Genomic DNA, 13,073 nt, shown 5'->3' with positions numbered 1-13,073 from the left:
ATGTTTGTGTGTCTTAAGGTCTATGTGTCTTAGCGTCTATGTACCACAATGTCTTTTGTATTTCAGTTTCTCTTTATGTCTATAAGTGAGTGCATTAGCGTCTGTGTGTCACAATGCCAACATGTTGGTTGTGTATCTCAGTTCAGTGTTTCTGTGTGCCTATTCCTGTCTGTGTGCCCTAGTGTTTTTGTACGAGCATCTGTGTGTCTCAATATCTGTGAAAAGAGTGTCTGTATGTCCCAGTGTCTGTATCCCCACATCTGTAAGTTCCAGTGTCTATGTGTTCTCCTGTCCGTGCATGTCCCAATGACTGCAGGTTCCAGTGTCTGTGTCAATGTCTGTATGTTCCAGTGTTTGTGTGTTCCAAAGAAAGCATGGTGCAGTGTGTTTATGTGTTTCAGTGTTTTGTGTGCTTTAGTGTCTGTACTCCAGTTTCTGTGTGTTTGGGTCAGAGTATCTTAATGTCTGTATGTTTCAGTAACGATGTCCCTGTGTCAGCATGGTGTAGTATATCTGAGTTTCAGTGTTTCTGTGTGCCTCAGAGACTATATCCCTGTGTCTGTATGTCCTAGTGTTTATGTGTCCCAGAATTTGTAGGTTTAAGTGTTTGCAACCAGTGTTTGTATATCCCATGGTCTATATGTTTTCTGGTGTCTGTACCTCCCAGTTCCTGAGAACCCCAGCGTTTGTGTGTTCCATTACCTACGCATTGCAACGTCTGTGTGTGTCAGTGTCTGTATGCCCCAGTGGTCGTTTGTCTCTGTCTGTGCACCCTGTTTCCCTGTGCTTGAATGTCCCACGGACTGTATTCTTCAGTGTCTCTACATCCAAATGTCTATGTGTCTCAGGGGCTGTGTCCCGGTGTTTATGCCCCCCACGTATCTGTGTATTCCAGTGTTTTTGTATCCCAGTGTCTGTGAACCTCAGTGTCTATAAATCCCAATTTCTTCCTCTACCCCTGGCTGTGCATCAGTGTCTGTGTCAAAACGACTGTGTATCACAGTGTCTGTATATTTCCCAGTGTCTGCAGATCAGAGTTTCTCTGTACTCTAATGTCTGGGTGTCCCCAGTATCTGTTTATGTCCTAATGACTGTATGTTCTAGTGTCTGTGTGTCTTGGTATCTGCGTTCCTCAGTTTCTGTATGTCCCACTTTGTGTAACTTGACCATTTGCATGTTACATGTATCTACTAGTTTCAGTGTTTCCGTGTACTTCGGTATCTGTAGCCCAGTGTCTGTGTATCACAATGTCTGTTTGACCCAATGTCTATATGGCCCAGTTCTGTGTAGCCACATGGCTGTATGTGTCACTGCCTGTGTAAGCCTCTATAACTGTATGTCCCAGGGTGTGTCCCAGTTTCTGTGTGTCTCAACGCCACTGTACCTCAGTGTATGTGTATTCCAGTGTTTGCTTGTCCCACTATTTGTGAGTCAAAGTGTCTGTGTGTCTCAGTGTTTTTGTCTGTCCTTGAGTCTGTGTGCCTCAATGCCTGCATCCTATCGTCTGTGTGTCCCAGTATTGGCATGCTACTGTGTGTCTCTGAGTTTCCTCTTTTGTGTGCTTCAGTCTTCATACCCCAGTTTCCTTGTGTCTCAAAGGTGTGTGTGTCCATCTCAGGTTCTATGTGTCCCTCTGTGTATCCCAGTGTCTGTATGTACCGGTACTTGTGTGGCAGTGCCTGGTCCCATTGTCTCTGTGTGCCACCATCCCTGTGTGTTCTGACATCTATTCTAGTGTCTGTGTGTTTGTGTGTATGCCTGTGTCTCTCTGTGTGTTAGTGGGTTCCCATGTTTCTTCATGGCTGTGTGTATCTTAATATTTATACGGGCAAGTGTCCAGCTGTGTTCCAGTGTCTGCATATTTCAGTTTCCCAAGGTTTCTGCATCCCAGTGTCCCTGTGCTCTGGTGTCTGTGATTTCCATTGTATATTGTGGTCCAGTATCTGCATGTCCTTGACCCCCTGTGAAGTCTGTGAGTTTCTGTGTCCCATTCTTTATGCATCCCTGTGTTATACATCCTATCAGTCTCTGTTTCAGTGTCTGTATATCACCATCTCTGAGCGTCCCTGAGTCTCTGCCTGTATTCTTCGGCTTCTATGTTCTTGTCTCTGTGTGTCCCTCATCACTGTGTTCTAGTGACTGCGCATCCTTGTCCTTGAAGGTACTTGAGTTTCTGCATATCCAGAGCCTCTTCAATCTAGTGTCTGTGTCTTCCTGTCTCTGTGTGCCCATAGATCTCTGTGTCTCAGTGTCTGGGAATCCAACAATTCTCTGTGTTTGTGCATCCCTTCTTCTGTGCATCATTGAGTTTTGTGTATTCATGATTCTTTACATGTCCCTGAATCTTTGCATGTTCCTGAGTCTTGATGTGTCCTTGAGTCATTGTGCGTCCCTGAGTCTGCATGTCCCTAAATTGTTAAATGTCCCTGAGCCTTAGCTTGTGAACTAGCATCTGTGCATCTCTGTATCAGGATGCCCATGAGCTTCTGTGTTCCAGTGCCAGTATCTCTATGTTTTTAACTCTGTGCGTCCCCAAGTCCTTGCATACCCCTGAACCTCTGTGATCCACTGGAAGTGTGTCTCAGGGTCTCTGTATTCCTGTATCTGGGTGTCTCTGAGCCTCTGTGTTGCAGTGTCTGTGCTCGTGAATCTGCATATGCTTCCTTCCATGTACCTTTAGTGGGTGAGTCTCTGAGTCTGTGTATCTCTGGGACTTTGTTCTCCATGTCTGTGATTTGGTATTTACTGTAATTCTCCATTTACTTTCCCCAGTTTGGGCCAATGTCTCTGTATTTGTTTCTTGATGTTGCTGTGACAGTGTCTTAAGTTGTTTTGTGACTCAATAACTCTATTTCTCGGTCCCTGCCTCATGTTCTCTATGTCCCCATGGCTGTGTTCTTGTTTCTATGCATCTATTTTCCAGGGTGCCTCTCTGCATCTGTTTCTCTTACCTTCTTGTTCTGACCCTGCTTTTGTTTTGATCTGACTCACCATCTCTGTGTTCCTGTCTCACTGCTTGTGTCTGGTGTCTGATCAATGTCTTTTTTTTTTTTAAGTTTTTATTTAAATTCCAGTTTGTTAACATACCATGTAATATGACTTTCAGGTGTACAATATAGTGATTCAACACTTCCATACATCACTGGTGCTTAATACAACAAGTGCACTCCTTAATCCCCATCACCTATATTACCCACCCACCCCTCCCTTCTGGTAATCATCAGTTTGTGCTCTATAGTGAAGAGTCTGTTTCTTGATTTCCTTCTCTCTCTCTTTTTTCTCCCATCTGTTCCTTTTTTGTTTGTTTGTTTCTTAAATTCCACACGAGTGAAATCATATAGTATTTATCTTTCTCTGACTGACTTATTTTGCTTAGCACAATGCTCGGTTGCTCCATCCATGTCGTTGCAAATGGCAAGATTTCACTTTTATGGCTGAGTAATATTCCAACATACATATACCACATCTTCTTTATCCACTCATCAGTTGATGGACACTTGGGCTGTTTCCATAAGTTGGCTATTGTAGATAATGCTGCTATAAACGTCAGGGTGCATATATCCCTTCACATTAGTATTTTTAGATTCCTTGGGTAAATACCTAGTAGTGCACTTGATGGATTGTAGGGTAGTTACCCTTTTAACTTTCTGAGGAAACTCCATACTGTTTTTCAGAGTGGCTGCACCAGTTAGCATTCCCACCGACAGTGTAAGAGGGTTCCCCTTTCTCTGTATCCTAGCCACACCTGCTGTTTCCTGTGTTCTTAGTTTTAACCATTCTGACAGCTGTGAGGTGGTAGCTCATTGTGGTTGTCCTTTGCATTTCCCTGATGATGAGTGGTGTTGAGCATCTTTTCATGTGTCTGTTAGCCATCTGGATGTCTTCTTTGGAAAAATGTCTATTCATGTCTTCTGCCTATTTTTTTTTAACTGGATCATTTGCTTTTTGGGTGTGGAGATTTATAAGTTCTTCATAGATTTTAGATACTAACCCTTTATCAGATATGCCATTTGCGAATATCTTCTCCCATTCTGAAGGTTACCTTTTAGTTTTGTTGATTGTTTCCTTCACCGTGCAGAAGTGTTTTATCTTGGTGAAGTCCCAATAGTTTGTTTGTGCTTTTGTTTCCCTTGCCTCAGGAGTCATATCTAGTAAGAAGTTGCTATGTCTGATGTCAGGGAGGTTACTGCCTGTGTTCTCCTGTAGGATTTTGATGGATTCCTGTCTCACATTTAAGTCTTTCATCCATTTTGTGTATGATGTAAGAGAGTGGTCCAGTTTCATTCTTTGGCATGTCGCTGTCCACTTTTCCCAACACCATTTGTTGAAGAGACTGTCTTTTTCCCATTGGATATTATTTCCTACTTTGTTGAAGATTGGTTGACCCTATAGTTGTGGGTCCATTTCTGGTTTTTATTCAGTTCCATTAATCTATGTGTCTGTTTTTGGGCCAGTACCATACTTTCTTGATCACTACAGTTCTGTAATATAACTTGAAATCCACAATTGTGATGCCTCCAGCTTTGCTTTTCTTTTTCAAGATTGCTTTGGCTCTTTGGGGTCTTTTGTGGTTCCATACAAATTTTAGGACTGTTTGTTCTAGCCCTGTGAAAAATGCTGTTGGTATTTTGATAGGGATTGCCTTAAATGTGTAGATTGCTTTGGGTAGTATAGACATTTTAACAATATGTGTTCTTCCAATCCATGAGCATGGGAAGTCTTTTTTTTTTATTATTATTATGTTATGTTAATCACCATACATTACAACATTAGTTTTTGATGTAGTGTTCCATGATTCATTGTTTGCATGGGAAGTCTTTCCATTTCTTTGTGTCCTCTTCAATTGCTGTCATCTGTGCTTTATAATTTTCTGAGTGCAGGTCTTTCACCTGTTCAGTTAGGCTTATTCCTAGGTATCTTATGCGTTTGGGTGCAATTGTAAATGGGGACAATTCCTTGATTTCTCTCTCTGCTGCTTCATTATTGGTGTATAGAAACAAAACAGATTTCCGTATGTTGATTTTTGTGTCCTGTGACTTTACTGAATTCATACATCAGTTTGAACAATTGTTGGGGGGAGTCTTTTGGGTTTTCGATATAGAGTATCATGTCTTTTGCAAATATCAAGTTCTACTTCTTTCTTGACGATTTGGACGTCTTTTATTTCTTTTTGTTGTCCGGTTGCTGTGGCTAGGACATCCAATACTATGTTAAAAAACAGTGGTGAGAGTGGACATCCCTGTCTTGTTCCTGACTTCAAGACATCCCTGTCTTGTTCCTGAAGAAGAAAAGCTCTCAGTTTTTGCCCATTGAGGATGATATAAGCTGCGGGTTTTTCATATATGATCTTTAGTATGTTCAGGTATGTTCCCTCTACTCAGTTGATGGTGTTTATCATGAATGGATGTTCTACTTTATCAGATGCTTTTTCTGCATCTATTGAGAGGACCATATGGTTCTTATCCTTTCCTTTATTAATGAGGTGTATCGCGTTGATTGATTTGCAAATATTGAGCCATCCTTGCAGCCCAGGAATAAATCCCAATTGATCCCGGTGAATGAGTCTTTTAATGTACTGTGGGATTGAATTTGCCAGTATTTTCTTTGTCTTATTTATTTATTTATTTATTTATTTATTTATTTATTTATTCATCTATCTATTTATTTATTTATCTATTTATTTATTTATTTTTATTATGTTATGTTAATCACCATACATTACATCGTTAGTTTTTGATGTAGTGTTCCATGATTCATTGTTTGCGTGTAACACCCAGGGCTCCATTCAATTCGTGCCCTCTTTAAAACCTATCACCAGGCTAACCCATCCCCCTACCCCCTCCCCTCTAGAACCCTCCGTTTGTTTCTCAGAGTCCATAGTCTCTCATGGTTCGTCTCCCCTTCCGATTTCTCCCCCTTCATTTTTCCCTTCCTACTATCTTCTTCTTTATTTTAACACATAATGTATTATTTGTTTCAGAGGTAGAGGTCTGTGAATTTGCCAGTATTTTCTTGAGAATTGTTACATCCATGTTCATCAGGGATATTGGCCTGTAGTTCTCTTTTTTTTTTTTTTTTTTGCTGGAGTCTTTGTCTGGTTTTGGAATTGGAGTAATGCTGACCTCATAGAATATATTTGGAGGTTTTTCTTCCATTTTTATTTTTTGGAATAGTTGAAGAAGAATAGGTATTAACTCTTCTTTTCATGTTTAGTAGAATTCCTCTATGAAGCTCTCTGGCCCTGGACATTTGTTTGTTGAGAGATTTTTTATTACTGATTCAATTTCTTTGCTGGTTATTGGCCTGTTCGAGTTTTCTATTTCTTCCAGTTTCAAGTTTGGTAGTTTATATATTTCTAGGAATTTATCCATTTCTTCCAGGTTGTCCAGTTTGTTGTCATATTGTTTTTCACAGTATCCTCTTATACTTGCTTGTAATTCTGTGGTGTTGGTTGTCATTTCTCCTCTCTCATTTGTGATTTTATTTGGGTCCTTTCTCATTTCTTTTTTATGAGTCTAGGTAGGGGCTTACCAATTTTACTAATTTTTTCAAAGACCCATCTCCTGGTTGCATTGATCTCTTCTACTGTTTCTTTAGTTTCTACGTCATTTATTTCTGCTCTAATCTTTATTATCTCCCTTCTTCTGCTGGCTTTAGGCTTCGTTTGTTGTTCTTTCTCCAGCTCCTTTAGGTGTAAGGTTAAGTTGTTTATTTGAGATTTTTCTTGCTTCTTGAGGTAGGCCTGTATTGCTATATACTTCCCTCTTATGACCGCTTTTGCTGCATCCCAAAGGTTTTGAACTGTCGTGTTTTCATTTTCATTTGTTTCCATGCATTTTAAAAATTTCTTCTTTAATTTCCTGGTTAGCCCATTCACTGCTTAGGAGCATGCTGTTTAACCTCCACCTATTTGTGGTCTTTCCAAATGTTTTCTTCTGGTTGACTTCAAGTTTCATACTGTTGTGGTCAGAAAAGATGCATGGTAGGATTTTGATCATTTTGTACTTGTTGAGGCCTGATTTGTGACCCAATATGTGAGCTATTCTGGAGAATGTTCCATGTGCACTCCAAAAGAATGTGTATTCTGCTGTTGTGGGATGAAGTGTCCTGAATATATCTGCTAAGTCCATCTGGTCCAGGGTGTCATTCAAAGCCATTCTTTCCTTGTTGATCTCCGCTTAGATGATCTGTCCATTGCTGTAAGTGTAGGGGTGCTAAAGTCCCCTACTATTATTGTATTATTATCAATGAGTTCCTTTATATTTGTTATTAATTGTTTTATATATTTGGGTGCTCCCAAGTTGGGGGCATAAATATTTACAATTGTTAAGTCTTCTTGATGGATAGTCTCCTTTGCTATGATGTAGCACCCTTCTTCATCTCTTGTTACGGTCTTTGGTTTAAAATCTAGTTTGTCTGATATAAGTATTGCTACTCCGGCTTTCTTTGGATGTCCATTTGCATGGTAAATATTTCTCCATCCCCTCACTTTCAGTCTGAAGGTGTGATTTAGGTCTACAATGAGTCTCTTGTAGGCAGCACATAGATGGGTCTTGGGTTTTTATCCATTCTGACACTCTATGTCTTTTGATTGGAGCGTTTTATCCATTTACATTCAGACTAATTATTCATCCATATGTATTTGGTGTCTTTTTGTTGCTTGTTTTGTCATTGTTTCTGGACATTTTCTCTGTTCCTTTCTTGTCTTTGTCACTTTGGGTCTTCCCTTCCCACTCAAAGTGTCCCCTTTAATATTTCTTGCAGGGCTGCTTTAATGGTCACAATCTCCTTTAGTTTTTGTTTGTCTGGGAAACTCTTTATCCCTCCTTCTATTCTGAACGATAGCCTTGCTAGATAAATTCTTGGCTGCAGATTTTTCCCATTCATCATGTTGAATATATCATACCACTCCCTCCTGGCCTGTCAAGTTTCTGTGGAGAGATCTGCTGCTAGCTGTATGGGCCTTCCCTGGTAGGTTAGGGATTTCTTTTGTCTTGCTGTTGTTTGGATTTTTTTCTTCATCACCGTATTTTGCAAACTTCACTACAATATTGTCTTGGTGTTGGCCTGCTTTGGTGGACTTTGTTGGGAGTTCTCTGTGCCTCCCAGAACTGGATGTCTGTTTCCTTCCCCAGATTAGGGAAGTTTTCAGCCATTATTTCCTCAAATAAACCTTCTGCCCACTTTTCTCTCTCTTCTTCTTCTGGGACTTCGATGATATGAATGTTATTACATTTGATGGAGTCACTGAGTTCCCTCAGTCTGCTGTTGTGATCCAAAATTTTTCTTTCTCTCTTTTGTTCAGCTTTATTATTTTCCATAATTCTATCTTCTATATCACTTATTCATTCCTCTGTTTCTTCCGTCCTTGTGGTCATTACATCCAGTCAGTTATGAATCTCAGTTATTGCATTTTTCATTTTGGTCTGATTGGTGTTTAGCCCTTTTATGTCTGCAGTAAGGGTCTCCCTGATGTCTTCCAAGCTTTTCTCAAGCCCAGCTAGTATCCTTATGATTGTTGCTTTAAGTTTTGGATCAGGTATATTACTTATATCTGTTTTGATTAGATCCCTGGCCATGACCTTTTCTTGTTCTTTCTTTTGGGGTGAATTCCTCCATCTTGGCATTTTGTCTCAGTTTCTGTCTTCTTCTGCGTGTTAGAAAAGCCCACTATGTTCCCTGCTCCTGCAAGTAGTGGTTTTACAAAGAAGGGTTCATATAATGCCCAGGGCCTGGTGCTTCAGGGAGTGTCCCTGGTGTGTGCTGTGTGCCCTCTGATGCTGTGTTTTGGCTGCTCTATCCCTCAGGCCAGTGGTCTGCAGAGGTTCTCCTTGCCTGCAGAGGGGGAGTGTTTGGACCTTGGCCAGAATGTGGCGAGTTTTAACTAGTTGTGCTCTGGTCTGCTTGTTAAAAGGGACCTGATACTGTTTCCACTAGAACTGAACCTTTGCGGAACTCTGTGGTCAGTAGACATCCTGCGTGCGGGGGTTTCTGCTCGTCTTCTGGGGAAGTGGCCCACTGAGCTGTTCCTTAAGCACGCTTGCCCCAAAACAGCAGTAGTACCAGCAGAGCACAGGGAGGCAGGACTTGGTAGAAGCAGGTAAGGCAGCCTGTGTTGACACTGTGTTGTTTACTGAAGTTAGTTTATGCTGACGGGTGGGACAGAGAAGTGGCGCCAGCCAGCTCCCTTGTCTCCGGAGACAGGAGTCTGGGAGCCCGTGTTTGCTGCTCTCAGGAAAGCACTTTCAGAGGAGCAAATGATCTCCCCTCATGCATCCCAGGCTTTTTTCAGATTGCTGTTTTCACGCTGTCTCTGGGTTGCTTGCCTGCCTGGAGCAGTGCAGCGCACCTTGGGCTCTATCCGAGCCACACTTGCTGATTTTTAAAATTCCAAACTTCAGGGACCTGGTGTGGTGGGGACCTGTGCTGGTCCTCTGGGGAAGGGTGTCACAGTACTGGGACCGATGCAGGTGTGACCCAGAAGGGCAGTCACGCCAGAGCACAGGGGCATGGGATTTGGAGCAAAGCAGGCTAAACAGCCAGTGTCTGGGTTTGCTGCCCTCAGTAAGTGTCTCTGCACCTATGCTGAAGGGCAGGGGAGGGAAGTGGCGCCTACCAGTTCTTTTGTCCCCAGAGAGGCCATACCATCTCTTGCAGATGTGCTCCAAAAAAGTACGAAGAGTCCCTCCCATGCACCTTAGATGATCCTCAGATCGCACAGTCTGTCCCGGGGTTGCTTGCCTGCCTCATCTCCAGGAGTAAGACAGTGTCTTCAGGCCTCTACCCCAGCCAAGCTCAGGGACCTCTAGAACTCCAGTCTTTGTGTCCCACTGGTTGCAAAAACTCATGAAAATCAGCCCCTCTCGTTTTCCCAGCCAATGGCTTTGGAGAAGTGTTCTCTTTGTGTGTATCCCTGTGCACTCCACTCTCTCTTGCCCTTCTCTGCGGCCAGGGAACCCTCCCCACCGCAGCTCCCATGATCCCTTTCTCCCACAAACCACATCTCTGTATTTCCTACCTCCCTCAATGTGGCCTCTTCTCTCCCTCTAGTGGTGCAGTCTGTTCTATCAGTCCTCAGGTTGATTTCGTGGGTATTCAGAATGATTTGACAGTTATCTAGCCGTGTTCAAAGGATGAGGCAAGTCTAGGGTCCTCCTACTATGCTGCCATCTTAGCTCTCCCATCAATGTCTTAGTGTTTACAGGGAACAGGTCTTTTGCCTCTTTGGTTAGGTTTATTGCTGGGTATCTTATGGTTTTTCCTGCAAGTGTAAATGAGATTGATACCTTGATTTCTCTTTGTGCTGCTTCATTACTGGCGTATAGAAGTGCAACAGAGTTCTGTATGTTGATTTTGTATCCTGCAACTTTACTGAATTTGTGCATCAAATTTAGCAATTTTTTGATGGAGTCTTTCAGGTTTTCTATATTGTATCATGTCACCTGCAAATAGTGAAAGTTGTACTTCCTCCATGCTGGTTTGGTTGCTTTTTATTTCTTTTCATTGTCTGATTGCTATGGCTAGGACTTCCAATACTATGTCAAATAACAGTGGTGAGAGTGGACATCCCTGTCTTGTTCCTGATTGTAGAGGAAGTGCTCTCAGGTTTTGCTCATTGAGGATGACAGTGGCTGTGGGTTTTTTGTATTTGGCCTTTATTAGGTTATGTTCCCTCTACCCTAGTTGGTTGAGGGTTTTTGTGTTTTTGTTTTTGTTTTAAAGATTTTATTTATTTGACAGAGAGAGACACAGCGAGAGAGGGAACACAAGCAGGGGGAGTGGGAGAGGGAGAAGCAGGCCTCCCGCCGAGCAGGGAGCCCGATGCAGGGCTCGATCCCAGGACTCTGGGATCATGACCTGAGCCGAAGGCAGACGCTTAATGACTGAGCCACCCAGGTGCCCCGGTTGAGGGTTTTTATAATGAATGGATGTCCTACTTTGTCAAATGCTTTTTCTGCATCTGTTGAGAGGATCATATGGTTGATCCACACACCATAATGTGGTGTATGGCACTGATTGATTTGCAAGTATTGAAGCATGCTCGCAGACCAGGAATAAGTCCCACTTGATCGTGGTGAAAGATTCTTTTAATGTATTGTTGGATTAGGTTTGCTAGTATTTTCTTGAGAATTTTTGCATCCGTGTTCATCAGGGATATTGCCCTGTAGTTCTCTTTTTTTGCTGGAATCTTTGTCTGGTTTTGGTATCAGGGTAGTGCTGGCTTCATACAACGAATGAGGAAGTTTTCCTTCCTTTTCCATTTTTTGGAATTGTTTGAGAAGAATAGGTATTAAGTCTTCTTTAAATCTTTGGTAGAATTCCCCTGTGAAGCCGTGTGGCCCTGGACTCCTGTTTGTTGGGAGATTTTTTATTATTGATTCAATTTCTTTGCTGGTAATCAGTCTTTTCAAGTTTTCTGTTTCTTCCTGTTTCAGTTTTTGTAGATTATATGTTTCTAGGAATTTATCCATTTTTCCCAGGTTGTTGGCATATTGGTTTTTTTTTTATAATATTCTTGTAATTCTCTTGTAATTGTCCATATTTCTGTGGGGCTGGTTGTCATTTCTCCTCTCTCATTTGTGATTTTATTTATTTGGGTCCTTTCTCATTTCTTTTTTATGTTTAGATAGGGGTTTACCCATTTTATTAATTTTTTCAAAGAACCAGCTCCTGGTTTCATTGACCTGTTCTATTGTCTTTTGTTTGTTTGTTTTTTGTTTTTTGTTTCTATGTCATTTGTTTCTGCTCTAATCTTTATGATTTCCTTCCTTGTGCTGATTGTAGGCTTTGTTTGTTGTTATTTTTCTAGCTCCTTTAAGTGTAAGGTTAGGTTGTTTATTTGAGATTTTTCTTGCCTCTTAATGTAGGCCTGTATTGCTATATACTTCCCTCTTAGGACTTTTGCTGCATCCCAAAGGATTTGCACCATTTTGTTTTCATTTTCATTTGTTTCCATGTATTTTTTAATTTCTTTGATTTCCTGGTTGACCCTTTCACTCGTTAGTAGCATGTTGTTTAACCTCCATGTACTTGTGATCTCTCCAATTTTTGTCCTTGTGGTTGACTTGTAGTGTCATAGTGTTGTGGTCAGAAAAGGTGCATGGTATGATCTCAATCTTTTTGTATTTGATGAGGCATGATTTGTGACCTAATATGTGATTTAGTCTGGAGAATGTTCCATGTGCACATGAAAAGAATGTGTCTTCTGCTGTTTTAGGATGGAATGTTCTGAATATATCTGTAAAGTCCCTCTGGTCCAGTGTGTCATTCAAAGCTATTGTTTCCTTGTTGATTCTCTGCTTAGATGATCTTGTCCATTGCTGTAAGTGGGTTGTTAAAGTCCCTTACTATTATTGTATTATTGTCAATGAGGTCCTTCATGTTTGTTATTAATTGTTTTATTGGGGCTCCCATGTTGGGTGCACAGATATTAACAATTGTTCGATCTTCTTGCTGTATTGTCCCCTTTATTATGAATTGTGTCATTCTTCTCTTGCTACAGTCTGGTTTAAAGTCTAGTTTGTCTGATACAAGAATCAGTATGCTGGCTTTCATTTGACATCCTTTTGTGTGAGAAAAAGTTTCTCCATCCCCTCACTTTCAATCTGCAGCTGTCTTTAGGTCTGAAATGAGTCTCTTGTTGGAAGTATATAGATGAGACTCAGTTGTTGTTGTTGTTGTTGTTGTTGTTGTTGTTGTTGTTGTTTTTATCCATTCTGACACCCTATGTCTTTTAATTGGAGCATTTTGTCCATTTACGCTCAGAATAATTATTGCTGGGTATGTACTTATTGCCAATTTATTTCTTGTTCTTGTCATTTCTGGAGATTTTCTCTGATCCTTTCTTGTCATTATCCCTGTTCATCTCTCCTTTGCAAAGAGTCCCTTTAATATTTCTTCCAGGGCTGTTTTAGTGGTCACGAACTCCTTTAGTTTTTGTTTGTCTGGACAACTCTGTATCTTTCCTTCTATTCTGAGTGATAGCCTTGCTGTAGAGTATTCTTGGCTGCAGACTTTTCCATTCAGCACTTTGAATATATTATGCCACTCCCTTCTGGCTTGCCAAGTTTCTG

Source organism: Mirounga angustirostris, unplaced genomic scaffold, assembly GCF_029215605.1.
Source record: "Mirounga angustirostris isolate CCGP_5_RB_7025 unplaced genomic scaffold, mMirAng1.0.hap1 SCAF_11, whole genome shotgun sequence".
NCBI lineage: Eukaryota > Metazoa > Chordata > Mammalia > Carnivora > Phocidae > Mirounga > Mirounga angustirostris.
This window is presented reverse-complemented; position numbering follows the sequence as displayed.